This window comes from Sceloporus undulatus, chromosome 1 (assembly GCF_019175285.1).
Source record: "Sceloporus undulatus isolate JIND9_A2432 ecotype Alabama chromosome 1, SceUnd_v1.1, whole genome shotgun sequence".
In the NCBI taxonomy this organism is placed as follows: domain Eukaryota; kingdom Metazoa; phylum Chordata; class Lepidosauria; order Squamata; family Phrynosomatidae; genus Sceloporus; species Sceloporus undulatus.
In genome coordinates, this window is record NC_056522.1 from 201,741,552 (window position 1) to 201,765,417 (window position 23,866).

At 41.1% G+C, this 23,866-nt stretch overlaps 1 protein-coding gene and 1 long non-coding RNA gene across 2 annotated transcripts in view; one reads left to right on the forward strand and one right to left on the reverse strand.

Annotated features, from left to right (window-relative positions):
* ITPRID2 (ITPR interacting domain containing 2) overlaps nt 1-2,949 on the reverse strand; it is a 114,457-nt gene extending 111,508 nt beyond the window's left edge. The window contains exon 1 of the mRNA XM_042479782.1: nt 2,836-2,949. The gene's annotated coding sequence lies outside the window, so the exon portion shown is untranslated. The remainder of the gene's footprint in view (nt 1-2,835) is intronic.
* Nucleotides 2,915-5,165, forward strand: LOC121937028. The gene is made up of 3 exons (XR_006105072.1): nt 2,915-3,251; nt 3,980-4,170; nt 4,657-5,165. It is a non-coding gene; the product is annotated as an uncharacterized LOC121937028 (long non-coding RNA).
* Nucleotides 5,166-23,866: the final 18,701 nt, after the last annotated feature.

Consider the following 23,866-nt stretch of genomic DNA (forward strand, 5'->3'; position numbering starts at 1 on the left):
GTCAATGTCAGCTTCATATCAGTTTAGATATAATAATTTATATCTTAGGGGGCTACAGGCCATTAATAGGAGGAACACATCTCAGAACGTTTTTCCCCAGTTGGCTGTTTCTCAGCTCCTGTGTCAATTTCAGCTGGTTAATGATTAAAGTCAATTTGCATCACTGCAGGAAAGAAACACATAAGAATATTGCACTAGTACCTTTGTCTGTTTTATGAAAATAGGTTTCTATTTGCATATTTCTATTAGTTCCTCATACAACGGGGTTTGGTATAGTATTACACTTCTCTCCTTCCTTCTTCATATGTATATATATTAGTGGATAAGCAACTGTGGAAGGCTTGCATTAGCCCCCCCCCCCCCCCCAGGAAACCTTGGAGAGCATCACTTGTCCAAAAAGCATTTAAAATGTTTTTGCTTCCAAATGCCCCTCAAACACCTTCCATGGATCATGGAGGGCATTTTGCCATATTGTAGTTCCACGTGGTCTATTTTAGACCCAGGAGAGAACTTTTTTAGCAACAGGAAGTGCACACAAGTCACTTCCTATTCCAAATAAAGGCCTGTCATGTGTCTAACTTGGGTTGGGGCTAAATACATAGTAAAATACCCCCTGCCCCATCAGCAGGCACTTGCGAGCAATTTTGACCCTCTTGGGGCCACAAAGCAGCCCTGATTGCTGCATGCAATACTACACTGTAAATGAAGTGTTAGGTGTAAAAACATTGGTCATACTAAATGTCTTCCTTTCATTTCTACACCCCAAACCATGCAATCCTATCTAATCTTCCTTATATTCTGATCCGTAAGCAGGACATGCTCTGTGTAAAGATACATAAGACTGTGTACTCTCCAGATTTTACAGATTAAAATGAAGGCATGTGTGGTCAAGCAACATCAGAGAGCGATGGAGATGGCAAGTTATTAATGAGGAAGGACAGCCAAGCTAGGAGATCCTGCAGCAGTTTGATTTTACCTGAGCCTGCTGGGAAGGGCAAAATTATGTCCCCACCCCCCACCCCCAGCGTAATTTGAGGGCTAACTACTTTTGCACTTTGAACTCAGTTTGTGCCAATGGAAGTAAGCAGAGAATGAAGGGGGGAAGTTGGAGGAGAAAGAAAATGGGACATTTAAAAAGCAGCAGAAAAAGTGAGACAACAGAGGACTGATCAGTATCATCCTTGCCAAATCAGGACAGTTGGAAGATATGCACTATGCATCCAGTCCTGTGGCTGTGGTTGCTGAAGAAAGGGCTGTTAAGAGGTGATGTGCTATATCAATTGACAGTGAAGAGAGTACTGAAACGCACATTGAAAAGCAGCAAACACTAAAAAGACAAGCTCCATGTGATCTGAGATGGTCAATTTCAGTATTCAGTATTTTTAAAATACCCAATGCATTTTGGCCTCAATGAGAGAAGGCCTTCTTCAAGGGCCTAGAGAAATCACTGGAGTTGAAAACACTCTCCAAAACACAGGACCATAGAGTATTCGGAGCTCTTTATACTCTATGGTACTGTGTTTTGAAGAGTGTTTTCAACTTCAATGATTTCTCTTTGAGAGATTTTTCTCCCTGGGGCTGAAATGTGTTGGGCATTTTAAAAACACTGACCATCTCAGAGCATGTGGAGCTTGTCTCCTCAATGTTTTGTACTTTATAAACTGACATTTTTATTTTGCTTTGAATTCCATTGTGTCTTTATGTTATGATTTGTTCATGTTTTAATATTATAAAGAATTATATGTCAAGAAAACTCTGTGATAGGTGCTCCTTAGGGTCACCATAAGTCGGAAAATACAATGGGCCCTTGCTTTATGAGGGGGATCCATTCCGGACCCCCCCCCCCTCGTGTAAAGCAAAATATGTGTATGTTTGAGTCCCATTATATATAATGGGGTTTATGCTCGTTGCATGGCCGCACATGCGCCCCATGGCCACATGGACTATTCACAAGCCCCATTGGATATAATGGGGGTCATGCTCACCATGCGGCAATGCACGCACGCCGGACATTCGCCCGTTTCCCTGGGCAGCTTCAGTGTATGCTGAAAGCTGCCTATAAGGAGCCTATGTATGGCGCGGGCTCATTGTACTTGAAGGCACACAACAACTATGTAACATGATGCCAAATATCCCAAATAAAATTCTGCCCCTCCCCATAACATTTGCCTTCAGTCCCAAAAATTTATAGCACTGTAATAACTTAACTTTAGAGCCAGCGTGGGTAGTGGTTTGGTAAGTTTCCTTTCTTATGTGGTGCAGTGGAAGGGAATGAGTAGTCCCTTTCTTCACATTCTGGACAAGTGCATACCTGAATCCTGTTCTTAGACCCAATTAGATTAGACTCAGTGAATTAACAGGACTCATCTAGATATTGGCTCACCATTCAACAGTTGATTCAATGGTTATCTTCTAGCTGAGATTAACTTAAAGGACATTGGCCTCACGGGAGCATCATGAAGTACCAAAGTCAGGATTGTCCATTTAACTCAGGATAGATAGACATTCCCTTTTAAGTAATTTAATATATAGTAATGTGGTGTCTTCAAGGTACCTGCCCTTCTTTTGAAGAATCACATTTTCCTGGCACTTCCTAGATGTCACAAAATAAAAGTGAATGCCTTCTCTGTACTTTCACTAGTCTCCCAAAGATGATGCAAGCCCTTAAATAACATTCTCATCTCGTGTTTCCAAATGGCAGCTCCAGAAAGTAAAAAGGTGGAGCTGTGTACTATATTATTCATCAGATTTTATAACTCTGTTAGTGCAATGATTAACTGAGACATGTTGAGTCAAGCAATCTCCAATTTTATGCTTTCAAATATTAAATCTTACCTTTAAATCTTCTATTAATTTACTGTTATTCAACCCAGAGCACCCTTTGCGGTCTTCAGATGGTATTGACTTGTTCAGCTTGAGCCCAGCAGATGAGATGTGGGCAAAGTTCAGAGCAGGAAGAGTCCCAAAGAGGTTTAACTTGACATTAACACATGGCAAGAGTGGTGTCAACATTTTTCTTAGTTCAGTGTATTTGAATGTCTGAAGGGGCACCTTTATTTTAAAAGCCCCATGAGCCTTCTGACATCCAAATATGTGAACATTCAAATGGGGGAGGGGAGCTGAAGGTTATGAAGGGAGGGTCTTCAACTTTTTTCTTTCCTATGCCTTGCAGTGTGTGCCTGGAAAGCCTGCGGATACGATGGCTGACTGGACTCTGGGTTGTTGCAGTGCTTGGAGGGGGAAAGAGGACTGTAAGTAGGCCAGACAGTGTCCCCACCTTCCCATCTTCCCCCATTCCCCCATTCCTCCCTAGCCAACACCACTCTTCCTCTTTTTTCTTGTTTTCCACTCCATCATCCCACTCTCCATCATCCATTCTTCTCTTCTTTTTTTCTTCTGCCCTTCATGGGCTTTCCTTGAGCTGCAGTTGGTGAAGGGTTGCACATCAATGACAAAAAACAATGCTTCTGCCTTACTGTTCATTAACAGTGTGATTTTATACATTTCTACACATAAGTAAGTCCAACTGAATTGAGTGAGACTTACCTCCAGGTAAGAGAGCAAAGGATGACAGCCTTAGTGGAGTATAAATTCCTTTGGACCCAGAAGCTTTAGATTCAAAGAAACATGGGGAGGATCAAGTGATAATTTTTGCTGGACTGGAGGCAATATGTTTACAAGCTAGCTGTTCCATTCTGCAGAGTGTTTTATTTTTTTATTTTAAAAAAGTTTTAAGGGAAGATCATGTGGGGAACTTTAAATGTCATGCGCTAAACTCAATGAGGAGGAGTTTAATTCTCCCAAGGTGAGGGAACCTGCCAAGAGAGCTATCCAGAGCCCAACTGGCATCACCACTCCTCTAAGATGTCACCCAGTGCAATCTGTTCTCCTTGCACCTCCTGAGTGACACCATTACGGTGGCATTAATGGGGTCAAACCGGGGCAGGATACTGTGAACTAGAACTGAATTATTTTGCAGGTGTGGATGCAGCCGAAGAAAGAAGCAAGAATCTGCATGGGAATGGAAAAAAGAAACATACAAGTGAACAATATGGGGGGCAGCGCTACCATTAGATAGAGAGGCAAGGAGCAGTGCATAGGGCAAGCTACTATACCCAAACTACTACTTTGGGTTGCCATGAAGAATGCTGATCAATGATCAGTGTTGAGGTAAGATTCATCTTCCAGTCTGGTTGGTTTTGGTACATGGAATGGGATTGGGGTGCCATTTTGTCTTTTACTTCAGACAGCAAGACAGCAAACACACCCTGATGTGTTTTGCTGCTGGTAACCTGGTGGTCTGTCTTGCTGATTCACTTAAAAATGAAATTCTGCAGAAAGTGTTCTGCTTTCCATTCTCCCCAAAGTGTCAGTGCCCAGGCAGCTGGGAATTATGTAACATCTTTCAGTGAAGACTAGAATAATAAAAAAAAAAAATCAGAAGAAAAGAAGACACAGAGAGGGAAAAGATTATGAAATATAGAAAGCTTCAAATTGTGATTCAACACCGTTTGGAGGAGAAGAAGAACATTGTGGTCCAGTGGTGACAAGTGCTGTGGAAGCAATTCTAAATGGATTCACAAAACATCTGAATAAAATTGCCATAGACAGGATCACAGTAGGATAGTAAGGGTAACAATATTTTTATTTCTATAGTTGTGAAAACTGGACAGAAAAGAAAGCTGATGGGAAGAAAATCAACTCATTTGAAATGTGGTGCTGGAGAAGAGTTTTAAAGAATCTGTGGACTACAAAAAGGATAAATACATGGGTCCTAGAGCAAATCAAACCTAGAAGCCAACATGACTAAATTGAGACTGTTGTACTTTAGCATTTAAAGTATTTAGTACATATTAAATATTTAGCACTTGGCATTTAGCATTTTACGTATCATAAGATGACATGAGTCATTAGAGAAGGCTATAATGCTTGGTAAGGTTTGATTGGCAGAAAACGAGGAAGACTGTATTAGAGATGGAATGATTCAACCATAGAAGCCGCAGCCCAGAGTTTTCAAGACCTGAGCAAAACAGTCGGTGACCATGGATCTTGGACATATCTCATTGACAGGGTCGCCATAAGCTGAAGTTGACATAGCAGCAAATAGCATAACAACAGGATCACAATTGCACAACTGCAAAATGTGCTACTACTACTTGGAATGTGCCACAGTCCTCTTCCTCCACCTGCCCACCTCCTTCCAGGTCTACCTCAGACTTGCTGCCATGTTTGAGGCATGGGGAATTAATTTGTGTGTGATTGCTAGGCAACCATGACACACAATCCTCGCCTATATTCAGGCCAACACAGACCTGTGTTTGGGTAAGATACTAAAACAAATCTTTTTCTTTTCACAACAAGTCCTCTGAGCTAGGGCTATTCAGTCTGGAATGGCACTGAGTATCTTAAATCAAATAGAATACACCCGTATCATAGCACTGAAATATTTGTTCAGTTTGTACTCTGATTTGAGAGCAAATAGATATTAACTTTTGCTTTGTTTTTTGAAGAATGAAGCAAAGTATCCTTATAAATCTAATCACTTTTCCAACACACATAAAAATATTTTATGTATTGAACAGGATCAGACTACAATGCTGTATATGTTAAGGAAAAAGCAACATGGGATATACAGTGAAAGAAATAAAACTTGTATGTGAGAGTCAGGATGACTCAGAAAAAGCAATTAGGAGCCACACAGGTGTAAGAGGTAATGTAATTAACAAGTCCTAAATGCCAAGGACAGAAATGCAAAGTGAATTATTGAATACATCTGAGAATTGTTAAAGTGGACAAGGTGAAATGATGAAATCATTAATTGTGGGATGAACCAAGAGAACCAATGAAATGGTTGTACACGCCCACTGGGTGGATACTGACAAGAGTGGGTGGTATTTTCCAATGACTATAATAATGGCTATGGATCCCAATGTATTTTGTGGGGAGTAGTTGTGTTGGATAGTTTTGGAGCTGTATATAGTAGAATAAAGTAGATCTTTTATATAAGACTACTGAGTTGTCTGGTGTCTTGGGTGAAGCTACAAGAGCCAGCTGGATCCTGAAGAAGTGTGAAGACTTCTGTGGAAGCAAGAGTGAGAAGGCTTGGAGAGTTTGTCAGGGTCTTCAGCCTATTCTCTGTAACTCTGCTGCTTTATAGCAAAGCTTTAACCACTGGCCAAAACTGGTCAGCGCTGGTGCGTAACAAGGTGGTGAGTTCGAGCCAGAGGTGAAGAGCTACAACTCCCATCATCCCTGACAGTATATAAACACTGGATGATGATATCATGTGCATGGCATATATCTAGTGTAAAAGTACAGGTTATACTTCAAATTGCATTGGGCAAGAAAGGAAAAGGAAGAAGCAAAATTTGTGGATTCTTCTAAAATACCTATTATATAGATATAAAATGAGATCCTTGCCCCATCTAAGTATTTCAAGAAAATATTTGTGAATTGGTGTGATTATTCTAAAAATACTAGAGAAAGAGAAAGAATACTCCTAGAGATACCTAAGCAAGCCAACCTTATCCAAGGTCAAAGGGAAAAAGATAGATGGTGTGTTGCAGAAACTATGGACCCTGAAGACAAACATGCTGTTCTGTACAGATTTATGAAGAAATGATATGTGCATCCAGGATATCAGGCTGAGCAAACACTAGCAATTGTGAAATCTGACCTTTTGCTTTCTTTCACAATTCAATTTTGTTTAAAATCAATTTTGTTCTGTCTTCATTCTGAAGAAAGTCATCAAACTTAGAAAAACACATGCAAAATTCTTTCTCATGGGTACCAGTCAAATTGAGTCAATATAACTGTTCTTAGCATGGGGAGGACCATATTTTATCTGAATGTCATATAAAAATGAGGAGCCTCTCAAAAAAAAAAAAAAAAAAAAAAAAGAGTAGGAATCCTAATTCAGTACCAGACACCTTAATCCTTCAATATATGTCAGCTTCCCACACATCTGGATTTTTAAAAAATGAATTTGACAAAAGTTCTAAATGCAGTAAATTCTTATCAAAACAAAACTAAACAAACAAATTCTCATCCATCTCTAGCAGACATCACCAGGTCTTGGTCTCCCCAGTCAGGTGAGAGTTATTTTATTTTCATTTTAATTATAGTAATTTTTTAAAATTTGTGTTTATACACGCTGCACAGACATTAGGATATAGCTAACAGACATACGCAAACCAGGACCATGGCAAATGAAATGTGAATGGCACTGACTCATGTCAAATTTATTTAGGTTGAATTCTATACACAATACTTCGGAGCCAGCCCACAACCCAAGGAACTTACTTCTAAGCAGACATGTAAAGGATTTTGGGCAGTGCAACTATTAGGCCAGAAGTGGGACTCATATAGCCCTATAGATGTTTTTGGACTACAATTCCCATCATCTCTAGTCAATCGAGACAATGATGAGGAATGGTGGGGCTGCAATCCAACAGCACTTGGAGGGTTACATAGTTGTATCCCCCATATTAGGCAGAGTGGGTGTTTGGAAAGGACAGTAAATTGTTAAATTGTTTCATTTATCGTATTTCTACTGCTAATGTTTAGGAGAGGAGAGATTTTCTGCCTCCTGATTTAAATATATTGGCTGGTTTTAAGTACTTGATGGAGAGGGGAGTGTCACCATTTGCTATTCTGGAGCTTATCAGACTCAGACGGGATAGGGACAGGATTGTTCTCCCATTTTTATCCCATCTGGGGACAGGGGGTTCATGCAAAAGCCTTTCATAACGAAGTGCTGATCCTGTCATTATCCTGTCATTGAAGTGGCATTGCATTAATGTGAACACCCGTTAATGCAAAATGCCAGAGCAATGCCATTTCAATGATGGGACAATGACTGAATCAGAGAAACTTCATTTGAAAGGCTTTCGCGTGATCAGTGTCACTTATGCTTTCCAGATGGAACAATGTCCAGATAAGCATGATGTCATATGAAAATCCTTACTGCAATCGCACAGGAATGACGGGACAGGGATAGGACAATGACGTCCCATCCCCTGTGTGATAATCTCCACTGTCTCAAGAAGCAGGATATCTTGTGGGATGTCCTAATAGGAATAAACTGTACATTTCTAAAGCTTCTCCTTTCAAGTAATGTCTACAAATGCTGGTGCAAAGAGCACATAGCTCAGATAGAGTGTTTTATCTCTTTGTGAGCTTCTTTTTCGCCCCTCCCTTCCTCTTGATGGGTCTGATGAGCTTGAATTCCATTAATGACAAACAAGAGCATTAAAGAAGTGAAACACTGGAACCAGCAGGATCTTTAGGAACAATATTTGTTTAAAAGCATGCCAAACTCTGGAAGTTATGACAGTATGTGTTAAGTAAGAAAATGCCATAACCCAAACAGATAAGATTCTGGATAATATCACTAGGAGGTGCAGCCTGTCTAAAACAGCTGTAGTTAGAAAAAGCACTAAAGGGTGGAATTTAAAAAGGCAGAACTTTTAATTTTTATACATAAAAACTGGTTATTGTTCTGAATAAGCTGAAGGAGAGAAGGAAGGAAGGAAGGAAGGAAGGAAGTCAAAGTGCTTCTTTTTCATATTTTTTTAAATGAAATTATATTAACTTATCTGGATACTAAAATGGCCCTCGAGCAAACACTACAATTTCAATTTAAAAAGTAATTGGCAAACAAGCCAGAGGATCTGAATTCCCACAAAAAAGAACTCTAGAAGTTTTGGGGTGCAAAACTGAGACGCACAAGTGGCACGTTGCCTGTTCACAAGTCACATTAGTCCCTGGAGATACATTTATGCAATAGATGCATAGAACTGTATGCAAAAATCAAGTGTGAAGGATGTAAACACAAATCTCACTTTATCTTAAATGCAGCTATCAAAACCTGAACTTCATTTTCTTTTTGATGGCCTTGATGTTGGGCAAGAGGGGCATCTCTTGAGAGCCAGTAGACACCCGATCCATGGATTAATTAGGGGTATTTATATTTTGTTCCTCAGCTAGAAGGGCTGCTGGAATACTTATACAGAATAAGTAAAAAACAGTTCTCAGTCTCAGATCTGGGATCTCAAAAGACACAAAAGAAAAAAGAAATGGGAAGGAAAGAAGGAAGGAAATGGCAAACACTCTTTCAGCAAGGCTGGTGGGATGGCCCTGCTTCCACTGCCCTTCCTGCTGCTGCAAGGGATGGAAACTATTCTTCATGATAACCAAATATTTCTTTCCCAGAGTTTAGAAGAGTCACTTTTAGCACTAATCATGCTGGCTGAGGGATTCTTGGAGGTTTTTATCCAAATAATAATAATTATTCAAAGCTCTCTTATCTTCCCATTGATTAGGTTCAAATGAAGAAAGTAGTTTCTGCCACCCAGTACTGTTTATCTACAGCTCAGATTCACATTCCTGTGAATCATGGATGGTAGCACAGTGGCAAGGGTAAAATGGGTGTGGACATTGCAGAGGACAATTAAGGAAGTTGTCTCTATCAAGAGAGAAACCTGCTTCAGGGGGCAGCTTTCTCTGCCACAGTGCAGAATGAATGCAGTTTGACACCACTTTAACTGTTGTGGCTTCATCCTATGAAATCCTGGAATCTGTGTTTTGTTGTGGCACCAGAGCTCTCTAGCAGAGAAGGCTAAATATCTCTGAAAACTACAAATCCCAGAATTCATTGAGCCATAGCAATTAAAGCAATGTCAAACTGCACTAATTCTGCAGTGTAGATGCAACCAAAGATGGATTTCTTTTCTGTTCGCCACCATTACCACCACTGTGCACTGCACCAAAAAGTGCCTTCTGCCAACATAATGAAGAATTATGCCAATTTAAGTTCTCAAAAGGATTCTGAGGGACCTGCCCCTTCTCTGATGCCTCTTTTCTGGACACGAATGGGGCAGGGGGTTATTAGGCCCTTCCATTTCTCTAACTATCACAGACATAGGAGCCCTGGTGGCACAGGGGTTAAAATGCCTGTACTGCAGCCACTCACTCAAAACCATAAGGTTGCGAGTTCAATACTAGCCAGGGCTCAGGCTCAACTCAGCCTGGCATCATTCCAAGGTTGCTAAAATAAGTACCCAGCTTGTTGAGGGCAATTAGCTTACAGTTGTAAACGACTTAGAGTTCAGTATGAAGCGGTATATAAATGAAGCTGCTATTGCTATTGCTATTCAGCCAATGGGCTGTGGCCTTAAAATAATGGTTGCCCATCCTTCCCATTAATGAATTGAATGGAATAAGATATAATTATAGATATGGATAAGTATCTATGAGAGCCAGCATGGTCTAATGGTTTGAATGTTGAGCTATGACTCTGGAGTGGTTCAAATCACCACTCAGCCATGAAAACCCATTGGGTGACCTTGGGCAAGCCGCACTCTCTCAGCCTCAGAGAGAGGGAAAGGCAAATTACCTCTGAATAAATCTTGCCAAGAACCACCCATAATAGGTTCAAGTTGTTGCCATAGATCAGAAACAACTTGAAGGCACACAACAACAGCAACAACAACAAAACATTTTTTCTGTCTTTTAAAAAAAAAGATTGTAACATTTGAAAACATTTAACATTTCTTCCTTGAGAAATAAATATCATTAAGTGCAACTGCTTACTTTGCAAATAAGTACTCTCAGTGTACATAATTTGTGCCAAACGGTTATTTTGTTTACTCTGCAATATTTAAATTAATTTTACTGCAATTTAATATATTTTAATTTGCAGTCTTATGTATTTACTTTACTATTTTTATTTACTTTACTATTTATTTAGTATTCTATCTTTCTACCTTTTCAGGACCCCAAGTTGAAACAAAATCCATCTACAACCAATAGATTAGAGATCTGGAGAACAATTGAAAAGCAATTAAATAAACTACTATATTAACACTAAACACATCATTTATAATGCTTCAAACGTCTAACAAGAAAGTGGAAAGTAATACACCCTCCCACCTGCCATACACACTAAAAGATCCTTGTGAGGGAACCATTCATGGCCAAAAACCTTTGTAAATAAAAAGGTCTTCAGTTGCCACAGCAAGGGGAGCATTAAGACAGACAGATCTCCCACAGAAAGTTCCAAACCCTGGGAGCAACCACCAAGAAGTCCCTCTCTCATGTCCTCAACAAACATGGAGTGTGATGGGGCTCTGAAAAAGCCTTCCCCTGTAGCCCCCAAACTGGTGCCGTCTTATATTTCATTTTACTTACACTTCATAGCCTTAATGTTTACCAAGCTCATTATAATGGGAGCAGAGTAAAATACATTTCCAACTTATGTTTTGCACTGCTGCCACTCTACGGAAGAAATACAGCTATGTATTTAACCACTATGGCTCAATGCTATGCAATTTTGGGATCTGTCATTTTGTGAGACATTTAGCCTTCTCTGCCAGAGAGCTCTGGTGCCACAAGAAACTACAAATCCCAGGTGTCCACAGGATGGTGCCATTAAAGTTAAGTGGTGTCAAAATGCATTAATTCTGCAGTGTGGCAGCTGCCTTGGACATCCTAGACCAGGGATGTACCATCAGCTGGAGTTCGACTGTAACTCTCACAATCCTCCACAAGTGGCTAGGTGGGAATCCTCCTGCCTAGGTGTTGGTGGGAGCTGCAATTCAACAACAACTAGAGGACTACATGTTCTGTACCCTGGCCAAAACTTGTTTCTTTTACGTAAGGTTTAACCTAACAAAAAATGGGCTGAAATTAAAAAATTGTGCACCAGTTTTAATTGCTTTTAGTTAATCTTTTTTTCCCAAGAATCCCAGCTGTTAAGCTTCCAGGGATATTTGTTTTAGTGATATTGCATTATTTGAAGAGTAATCAGCTGGTTATTCTTTAACATTTTTTTTTAAGAACAGGAACTTATGATCAGACGTCTCTGCATAGAACAGCTCAGACCAGTGAGAAATCAGAGATAACAAATATAAAAATAGCCTCAAAATATCAGTCTTTCAGAGATGGAAGACATGATGTTGGCCTATAGTCACTCAGACTGTGCATTTACAGTTATGCCACTGAACAGACCTTGAGATAGTTACTTTTTTGGATGACGACTCTTATAATCTCCCAGCCAGCATAATTTCAGGGTTCAGTTGTTGTCCAAAAAAACATTTCCAAGATCTAATGCCTGCTACACAAAGGGAGTAGAATTTATCCTGGGACTGCAGATCTTTATGGCTATGCATCCTGAATGCTCTCCATGTTAGACGACCTAGATTTCTGTTGTGTTTTGTGCTACAAGTATTATTGTTATTGTTGTTTTTTATTTTTCTTGTGCTGTTATGATTATGATTACTTTATGGCTGTATTTTATATTTCTGTTGTAAGCTGCCTTTGGAAAGTTTCTTTTCAATGAGGTTATACATGCTTCTTAATAAAATAGCAAGTACCCAAATGGAATCTGTTTCTAAATGTACAGTAGTAGCATTAACTGTGGCATGCAAGCATGGTATGAGAATAACATCACCTAGATACAAAGGCCAATTGTGCCAGGCTTTTCTTTAACTTGCAAATTTGGTGGCAGGGAGAGGAGGAGAAGAAAGAAATGTTCCACTTCCTGGAGCTATTTTTGTTACAGGTAACACAATTAACAGCTATAGTATTTTGGACTCCTTTCAAAACTACAGCTTGTTCCAATAGTACCAACACCCAACCAACAACATCTGGAGACCTGAAGGATTCTCACCCCTGTCTTAAATCCTAGCTTGGTAGAAACCAAGTGCATTTTAGCAGAACATAACCAGCCTTTTGGATTAGGCCAGAGACCTATCCTGTTCAGAATGCAGTTCACCAGTAATGAGCTACAAAATGTCTATAGCAGGTACCACAAGTGAAGCAAAATGCTTATAGTAGGTACCACAAGTAACAGCCCAATTTGCAGTGAAATGCTTTACTTCATAGGAACAAAAGAAGTCCAACCAAAGTATGCCTTTCTCATAGTTATTCATTAATATTTCCAATACAGTATACGATAAACCTTTCCGTGTTTTCATTTGCATCACTGTTCAAAATGAGGATGCGTAAGCACACTGTAACACCACTAAACTCTATATTTGGATACAATAGGAGTCTTGATAATGAGTCTGCTGAAAGAGCAGAATGGCTGCTCTTTCCAGCCTGTAGTCATTCAGATCTGGTGCAACAATACTCAGAAGGGCTTAATGATTATAGATGGGTTTTCCTCAGCAGGCTTTGAATGCATTCTTCACATTCTCTTGTTGTTGTTTTTTTTAAATTATAATGTAGAACTCACATCACTTGTAGTACAAGGAAGTCATTATCGGCCTCACCAACCCTCCCCCAACACTACTTAAGTGCACTTGTGTGAACAATTATAAGTGTACTTGCTAGGAAGTAGCTCCCTTTGAGGTCATACTCGGTGCGTGCTTGACCACCAAACAATATGGAACAGGCTGATGTGATATTCTCTCATTAGTACCACAGTTGAATTATTCCACTGATGTGGATGCATATATATGCTGTCACTGCATAGCCAAAGATTTCAAAATGAAAACATGATTGTGTGTGTTTGTGTGTGTGTGCGCACACACACGTGCACAATCCATCTGGTGGCAGACCAAATGCAGAAGAATAGATATGTAGAATCATAGAATCATAGAATAATAGAGTTGGAAGAGACCACAAGGGCCATCCAGTCTAACCCCCTGCCATGCAGGAAATCCAAATCAAAGCATCCCTGACAGATGGCCATCCAGGCTCTGTTTAAAGACCTCCAAAGAAGGAGACTCTATCACTCTCCGAGGGAGTGTGTTCCACTGTCGAACAGCCCTTACTGTCAGGAAGTTCCTCCTAATGTTGAGGTGGAATCTCTTTTCCTGGTGCTTGCATCCATTGCTCTGAGTCCTCGTCTCTGCAGCAGCAGAAAACAAGCTGGCTCCCTCCTCAATGTGACATCCCTTCAAGTATTTAAACAGGGCTATCATATCACCCTAAGCTTAACCTTCTCTTCTCCAGGCTAAACATCCCCAGCTCCCTAAGTCATTCCTCATAGGACATGGTTTCCAGACTCTTCACCATTTTAGTCGCCCTCCTTTGGACACACTACAGTTTTTCAACATCCTTTTAAAATTGTGGTGTCCAGAACTGGACACAATATTCCAGGTGGGGCCTGACCAGAGCAGAATATAGTGGCACTATTACTTCTCTTGATCTAGACACTATACTTCTATTGATGCAGCCTAAAATCACATTCGGCCTTGTTAGCTGCCGCATCACACTGTTGACTCATGTTCAATTTGTGGTCTACTTAGACTCCTAGGTCCCTTTCACATGTAGTCTCGTTCAGCCAGGTGTCCCCCATCCTATCTCTGTGCATTTCATTTTTTCGCCCTAAGTGCAGTACCTTACATTTCTCCGTGCTGAAATTCATTTTGTTAGCTTTGGCCCAGCTTTCTAATCTATTCAGGTCATTTTGAACTTTAATCCTGCCCTCTGAGGTATTAGCTACTCTCCCTAGTTTGGTGTCATCTGCAAATTTGATAAGTATGTCCCCAATTTTGTCATCCAAGTCATTGATAAAGATGATGAATAGCACTGGGCCCAGGACAGAACCCTGTGGGACTCCACTGGTCACTTCTATCCAGGATGAAAAGAAGCCATTGTTGAGCACCCTTTGGGTTTGGCCAGTCAACCAGTATGTTCAAATACAAGAGGTTAGTGCAGCTTGTCATGCAGTAGTGAGACAAGCTTCATTCATTCACAGAAACTGTATCCTTTACAGCAGCATTCTCCAGTCCGGTGCTCTCCCCCCCCCCCCCCAATGTTGCCTGGGTATAATGGGGATTGGAATCCACATATATGGTTATCAAAAATGACAGTATTATCCAACATATTTATAAAATATCTGGTTAGTAAAAGATGTTTTGCACAGTTTGTAAACACACATGAGTCCTATCCTCTCTTTCATGTCTCTTTTATCCCCCCCTCCCCAGATATGTGCACAGTGAGATAAAAATGGTTGTTGGCCCTACTGCCTTAAATTACTCTTGGAACACTGCATGTGATATCATACATTACAGTCTTAATTATTCAGCGGGAAAGTCTTCTATGGACCCTTCTGAGAAGATTTTTATTGTGAAATTGTCCTGCCCCTATCACAGAATGAGAAGTGCAGAAGTTGTCATGTTTCATTTGTGATCCGTCTTCCTTCAGCTTCTTCCATCTTTTTTCTCATGACAAAGAGTCTATTGAGGAGGGAAAGATGGAAGTTTCACATTGCTTTCTAATCTGCAGTGCTAGGAATGCAGTCCTATCAGGCCAAGATGGCTCTTGGCCAGAAGAACCAACACTAGGCCAGCTGAAGATATGCTAAACTGAAACTTCTCCCAGCCTTGTGGTGTTTGAAAGCATCTATGACTACCTTTGCCCTGGGCTAACTTTATACTAGCATTGTGGCTGTGTCCTGGCTCTGAAGGTGGTTGAATATAAGTTATCTCCTTCTTTGAGCTGCCTCCTCTGCATTCCTCCTTAACTCTTTTGATGACAGCTTTTCACCAGCAGAGCAGTTCTGTCAGCAGATTCCTCTGTCAACAGATATCTGAGAGTTGGGTATTCTGAGAGCAGAAGAGGCTTTTGCCTAATCCTAAATCTCTATGGCCAGTGCATCTTCATGTTAGGATAGTGCTGAGGGTCTGGAATTTGCGGATATGTGAAGTGACCCTTAGTTTCTCCAATTTATCACCAGAGCTACAATTTGAACTGGAAAAAATAAATAAAACAAGGCTGAGGCTGCTGCCACATTGTAAAACTGATGTAGTTTGACATTGCTTTAACTGTCATGGCTGCATCCTATGAAATCCTGGGATTTGTAGTTTGTTGTGGCACCAGAACTTGCTAAGAGAGAAGGCTAAATATCTCACAAAACTACAGAATTTGATGGCATTGAGACATGAGAGTTAAAGTGGTTTCAAACCGCATCCATTCTGCACTGTAGATGCAGCCATAGTGAACAATGGCCCTTATCACACGAGGGGTTTTGCAGCTCAGATCCAGAGTCACTCCTGGTCCAACCATGCAAATTCATGTTAAAACATGATGTATTATCACACGTGATTGCTTTCTATGGTGGGGTTGTTCTGAGGCGGATCAACAGTCAGTCCGAAGTGACTCTTCATTTTTGTGAATTCGGTAACAAGCGAATTCACAAAAATTGTTTCCAAGCTCACTTCAATTTCAATCCAAATTGGTCTGGTGTGGAATACAACTTTGCTTCCATCCTGGTACACCCCCCCCCCCAAAACCACCAAGGTCCCTCATTTCCCATGATGCAGTGTTGCAATTTTGCTCCATTTGCTTCCGGTACTCCATCTGCTTCCATTGCTGCCGAGAGGGAAATGCCACTGGGGAAAGGGCAGAAAGCTACTGGGGAGTGAACGTATTCATGGTTTAACCTGGACAGAGCTGAAAGTGGGCAGTGGGTGCTGGTTTGAATGCAAAAACGGACTCCAGAGCCCAAAGAAAAGGCTGTTAGTCAGGATGAAAAAATGGACTCCAAAACCCATAGAAAAGGCTGCTGGTTAGGATGAAAAAACAGACTCCAAAGCCCATAAAAAAGGCTGCTGGTTAGGATGGAAAAAAAGGACTCCAGAGCCCATAGAAAAGCCTGCTGGTTTGAATGCAAAAATGAACTCCAAAGCCCATAGAAAAGGGTGCTGGTTAGGATGAAATAACAGACTCCAAAGCCCATAGAAAGAGTGCTGGATGTTTCAGGGAGGAATGGAAGACTGTCAAGGAGGGCACGTTTGGATGATTCTGGCAGGGTTAGGGGGCTGGCAAGGATGGCACATTCAGATGTTTAAGCGGGAATAAAATAGAAGGGAGGAGGAAACGTGAAGCTGTCATTCGCGTGAGGCTAGCATTGACGTGAAACTGGAACCAGGAAGTGGCCCCCTTCTTCACCCTGGAAGTGCAAAGGTTCACGATGCTGTCAGACCCCCCCTGAGCATGTGCAAGGGTCTCAATTTGAATCATTGTATCTGCATGGTATGTACCAGTGTGGTAATTCAATGTGCACTCGCTCTGCTTTGCCTCAGTAATGACTACAATTTCGTTCTTCACGTCTGATAATTCATCACGTGAATTGCCTTGGATTCAAATTGTCTCTGCTTCTCCTTCACTTCAGATTGGCTCTGGATTTGAGTTCCAGTCTCACGCATGATAAGAGCCAAGGTCTTATTTCTTAGTTGTGCAGAATCAGTCCCTCATATCTTCCACCATCACCTTTTTACTCAATAAAAATATCTCATGAGCTCTGTTGCAGTCTCCAAAGATCTCATGATATATTACTGTAAAATGCCAAACACTTATTCAGTGTCTTGTTTTCTTTCACAAAATAAATCCATAATAGAGAAAACAAGTCAAGGCAATCATTCTACACTTACCTCACACATTCAAAGGGAAGACGCAAAACCCTCCCTATAATAAACCAGTAAGTTTTCTGGGATTCAAGCCTGTTCATGTCCTAATCATTCATTATAGCATAGTTGTCAGGTTATTCCAAATTTAAACATGAACTCTCCTAATCCGGACTTTTTTTAAACAGGAAGCTAAATTGCCAAACCAAATGGATCTGCTTTTCATCATTTCCACTCTGAATTTTCAGGCTATCCCTTTTTCTTTTCTTTTTTTTTAAAAAAAGTAGGATTAATTCCTCTTTGCAATATGGTTCACAGTAACTTCCACCCACCCCAAGGAATGATAGCTGGTATATAATTACAGAATCAGATGAGAGCTCAACAGTCCTTCCACACTCCCTCCCACCAGTGATAAAGCTATAACATTCTATGCCAAGAGCTGGGACATTGTTGAACTGATAAAGATCAATCTTTTTTCCTCCAGGAAATGATATCAGATTAATCATTTTAAATTCTTTTTGTGTTTACTTGCCAGAGCACTAAGCAAGACTTCTCTATAGACATGGAGCAGCAAGTGCTTTTGGTGAGAAGGTCTTGTCTAAAGTGGTCATTCCACACTATTGTTCAGAGATAAGCACATTGGCAGGAAGACAAACTCAATTTTAGGAGCAGCAAGTTGGTCCATTACCATGGGCAGACAGTCAGTTTACTCTTGGTTTCATGACTGCTTCTCCCAAAGCCAAAGGTACTCTGGAATGTGTGGGAGTTGTCTCAGTGCCTAACTACTCCCGAGAATAAGATTCAGCACGTGGATGGCTGACTTACAACCCTAGGACAGGTGAAGGAGAAGTTCATTTATTTCCCCTTGGAGTAATAGATCCATGGTCTCATCCCCTCCCCTGTTTAGTTTAAAATGTCTTGGTATGTCCAAACTGTTTTAAGGGATCTCTATTAGCATTAGAATAATTGGATAGTTTTGGTTCCTAGTCTGGAGCAGCTGGAGAGCATAAACAGTCTGCAGTTGTGCCCATATATTGCTTGTGGGTTTCTAATAAACATCCATTTGGTTACTGCCTGAGCAAAATGGACTATAGGCTTTAGTCAAATCCAATATGGTTCTTCTTATGTTCTTATGACAGTGATCACTTTTGCAACAATATAACATGCCTTTCCCCATCATAAACCCATGAGGTTTCTGTGAGATATGCACACAGTTGCAACCTGGTTTTCCTTGCTCTCTCTCTCCCCCCCTCCTTTTAAAAAGCAGAACTCTTTTTGTGCATTATATATCACTTTGCCATGCAAAAATGGAACAACTAAGGCGGGTTACAGACCGCCCATTTGGGGCGGGCTGTACCCGCCCCTTTCCCCGGTGTATCGGGGCCTCAGCTGCCAGAACGGCAGCCGCTGAGACCCCAATCCACCGCTTTTCAGGCTGCGGGGAAGGGGCAAAACACCGCTTCCCCGCAGCCTGAAAAGGGGTGTCCCTGGGGCTTCAAGCCCCAAGGACACCCCACAGCGGTGGGGAGGAGGAGAAAGGGGCCGCTTGGCCCCTTTCTCCCTTGCTTCGATGGGCGCAGCTGTCTGAAGGCTGTGCCCAGCGATGCAAAGTGGCGCCGCAAACCAAAAAGGAGCTCCGAAATGGAGCTCCTTCCTGGTACGCGCTAAGGGCGCATTAGGCGCCCTGGCACGGAGCGAGGACGTCACGTCCGTGCCGCCCCGTATAGAGGTGGCACGGCCGTGACGTCCTCATGGTGGCGGCCGTCTGGAATGGCCACCGTCATTTTTTACGCGCAGAGCGCATATTAGAATTAGGGAGGTGCGGAAGCACCGCACCTCCCTAACCCTAGTACGCACTCTGCGCGTACTTTAATGGCGGTGTTGCAAAACCTCAACATGTTGACAATCTATAAGGCTGGGCCAATTTAGGGGCTGTACAGATGGCACTCCTCTGGCATTGTGTCCACATGATACAGCACTGAAGGAACACCATAAAGCTGTGGTGCTATGGCTATTGTGCCATGGAAAGTCTAGATCAGGGCCATGGCATGAAGCTGTGGCAGTCATGATCTGGCTGTAAAAGGGGTGGCCATGTAGACACTATGCCCAGACTTTGCCTCCAACCCAGCCCAAACTTCTGGTCTGCACAGCCCCTTAGATTGCTTTAAAAAGATAATAGATAAATGCATGGAAGCTATCAATCATTACTAATCATGCATGATGGTTATACAATAATTCCAGGTTCAGAGGTAGTATGTGTTTCTGTATACCAGTTGGTGGGGCGTATGAGTGGGAGGATGCGGTTGCCCTCAGGCCCTGCTTTTGGGCTTCCCAGAGGCATCTATCTGGCCACTGGAGAAACACAGTGCTGTCTCTGGTTCTTATGAAGAATGTCATTCTTCAGTGAAACAGGAAAACATCTTAACAGGGCAGGGGACATACATGCAAGGAGTTATGTCCTGCTTGTCAGATTTCCAAAGGCACCTAAGGCTGTGTGTGTGTGTGTGTGTGTGTGTGTGTGTATTAAAATTAGAGTTTGGAAAACTTTCCTTGGCTTGATTGCAACTCCCTTTTGTTGTTAAAAAGCAGTTCTTGTGTAAGTACAGTAGTTTTCTTTTTCTTTTTTCTTTTTAAAAGGCAAGGAAACTTTTTTTCTGTTCAGAGCAGAGCTTGAAAAATTTAACTTCCAACCAGAGAAATATTTTTCTCATTTATTATATTTTGTGATTTTATTTGAATGGCACATTCTGAGTATCTGGGATGATACTTAATGCATCATGCTTAATGATATCTTCATGGTGCGCGTCCCCTGTAACATCACTATGTTCCAACTTCTGTAACCTGACTGAGGCCTGCCTAGTCTCAAGATTAGGTTCTGAAAACCCAGGGCCTGGAATGCCTCTGATCTGGAAAGCCTAAGCAAGGCTTTTTTTTTTAAATGAAGACCCCATCCTAATGATCTCCCTGTCCAGGCAGTTTCTGCCCAAGGTTAGGAGCAGGAATCTTTAGAAAAAAAGAGTGTAAGATCTTTCCTTCCATTTTATTTTTAAAAAATCATGATTTATTCATTGTAAGACATAAACGGTTTTCAAAGTAAAGCAATGCTAACTGAAGTTAATTCTGAAATTATAAACCCAGCACTACATTAAACATGCCAGGCAGTGGCGTCATTAGGTGGGGTACAGGGGGTGCGGGCACCATCCTAAAGGGGGGTGACACCACTGCTCCTACATTTTGGCAGATACAGGCTGTGGCATTCATCTGTTTCTCTTTAAAATGCTTAGAGACATGGTGGAGTGGGTGGAAAGCTCAGTGGTAGGAGAAAGGAATGGCCCCAGAAATTTCTAAATTAAAATTTCAAATTTCAAAATTTAATTTTTTAAAAAAATTTAATTTTTTGAAATGTTTACTCTTTTTAAATTTTCTTTAACAACATCACATTTTCACCAAGTCTTCACTGTGTATATGTAAATACATTCAGGTTGTGCATATGATACTGTAATTTGAAGGTATAATTTTAATTTTGCTAATTTTTTATGTCAGAACTATTAGCATTACATTCAATGGTATATGATTTATGAGTAACATTAGTACAAAAAAGCTTTACATTACATTTTATATGGTGTGAAATGGGAGGAGGTCATTGGAGGGGGGGTGTAATACCATGAGATACCACACCAGGTGACACCAACCCTACTGATGCCACTGATGCCAGGCATGCTATTTTTGTTACATTTCTTGTATATATTATCTAGGTTTTTCTCCCCTCCTTTTTTTAAACCTACATTAAAACCTTAGCCTGAAGGAAATATGTCAGCTCTTGGATTGCTAAGAAAACAAGGATTGGGACATTGTAGGGTATGACGATAATTAAAATGCTAATGAAATTGGTTGCAGTAAAGGTGTTTAACCTAAATATCTATGGAAAAGGGAGTGTATTTTAAACAGATACATTAGAATAAAATATCTATGAGAGGAAAATAAATTGCTTCTTAGATAGCATTAATTGTCTTAATTGATGCCCAATTTTCTTCCAAAGAAATGTGGATCCAACTGTATAGTGAGAAGTGGTATTACTCGTCATACCTAAGCAAAAGATGGGGGGGGGGGGTGTTAGAAACCTCAAGTATGAGCATGAGAAGCTGCAAGGATTTTTTGCCTCCATTTTAAAACTGTATTAATTTTCCTTATGAAAAACATCATTTCATTCATGATGATGTTTAAAAGCTGAGATTTCCTTTTATGCAAGAGAACACATAGAGCTGAAAAAAGAAGAGTCCAGAAAGGCTAGCCATGTGTCCCACTTAATATTAATGTACAGCATGGTGTGGTGGTTTGAGTGCTGAGCTGTGACCAGAGTTTGAATCCCTACTCGGCCATGAAAACTCACTGGGTGACCTTGGGCAAGTCACACGCTCTCAGGACATTAGCACAGTAGCCTTGACTCTCATGGCATTTGTGTCATTAAAGGAAACACAGGAATGTACCACTTTGAAAACATTTGTTATCACACCTCTCTTCTTTTGCACAGCTGCACCACTGCCCGCGTATGATAAGCCTCTTCATTGCAGTTCCAGCATTACATCCATGAGGTGCCAAGACGGGGCTTGAGTCTCCTCCCACTCCCCCTTGCTATTCCCAAACCAGCCAATCCATCCTGTTGGTTTATTTATTTATATTTTTGCTGTGTTTGTATAATTATGGCCAAAATGATGAAAAATGATTAAAATTATTTTTTTAATTGTATCATTTTGCCATAAGTACTTCACTAGGCTTTTCTGACAAAAGTAAAACTTGAACAAGTAAATAATGTAATGGACTATTCCTTCAGCCCGTTCTTTTCCACTGCAAATCTGAGAAACAAAATTATCTGTGTGCAGCAACACTATCTCTTGTCCTCAAAGGAGTAAGCAATTCATTTGGCTCAAACCCACAGTGCTTTTCAAAGTCTTCCAAGTCCCCTGCAGCACAAAAGCTGGCTGACTCATACATCTGACTCATTCAAAGGAAAGAACAAGGTGGTAGGCCTCACTGTATCAGTCGCCACATCTAGGGTGTGGGAATGAATGTTAAGGTCAAAAGAGATTATGTCTGATGTGGTCACTGGGAAGGGCAGAGAGCATGGACTGAAACAGGTTCTGTGTTACAGCAAATGTGCTTTCCTGAAAGGAGAAGCAAACCTTAATCATCCTGCCCATTGCCCTGGATGGCAAAAGGACTTGATGGGTGGACTGTAGCTAGTTTGTAATGGCAGCTTGATGAGGGATAATAGATTATTATTTTTAATAAGTTGTTATTGTGTGCCTTCAAGTTGTTTCTGACTTGTGGCAACCCTAAGGTGAAGCTATCACAGGTTTTTCTTGGCAAGATTTGTTCAGAAGGGGCTTGTTTTTGTCTTCCACTGAAGCTGAGAGTGTGTGACCCATCCACAGACACTAAGCGGGTTTCCATGACTAAGCAGTTATGTGAAGCATTGTAGTTGTAGTCCTGTGCTCAAGCCACTAGACCACACTGGCTCTCAATAAGTACTATCACAGTGCTAATCAACTATACTAAAGGTACCACTCTGGACCAGGGTTCAATTCCCCGTTTGGCTATGAAACCCACTGGGTAACCTTGGACAGTCACACTCTCTCAGCCTCAGGGGAAGGCAATAACAAGCCTCCTCTGAACAAATCTTGCCAAGAAAACCCCCTGACTTAGAGCTGCCATAAGTTGGAAATGACTTCAAGGCTCACAACACACACACAAATGTTCCTATTCAAGATTTGTTTTGGTCCCTGTTGAAAGAAATCATGAGGTTTCAGAAGTTCTGTCAAAATATACTTAACCAGAATATAACAGTAATGTGTGAAGCCAATTTACTCCAGGTTAGAGTGTTTGTCCCTCTTAGGTTTCATCCTTCCATTAGCCAGGTGAAAAAAGTGTGGCCCGAGGCGATTATGCAATCTGCATGACTCCACTGTGGCCCCTGCCCCAGAGCAGGGACAGAGGACCTTATCACACTTGACAATCCAATGCAGAAACAGAATTTTAAAAGTAGAAAAAACCCTGCAAATGTGGGATGTTTTTCAAACATGTTTGTGCCAAAGAGCAATAATGCAAAAATAAAGCAAATGGGAAGTTCCTGAAAGTAAACAAGTGTCATTTTTGTCAACTTTCCTTTTGCTTTATTTTTGTGTTATTGCTGTTTGGAAGAAACATCGTCTGAAAAACATCCTCCATTTGTGGATTTTTCTTACTTTTAAATCCCATTTCTGCACGGGATTCATCTAGTGTGATAAGGTCCAAAGAAACTGCAGACTGCAAGTTTCATGCAACACCATGGGGAAGTTTTGTGCCTTCTCACTTCCATCAGATCCTGCCAGGCACACACACCGCATGCCTGCAAAATGCCAAGATGCCACAGTTAGATGCTATAAAAGTGCTGCAAAGCAAAGAAATGCCTCCCAAAAGAAGGAAGGAAGGAAGGAAGGAAGGAAGGAAGGAAGGAAGGAAGGAAGGAAGGA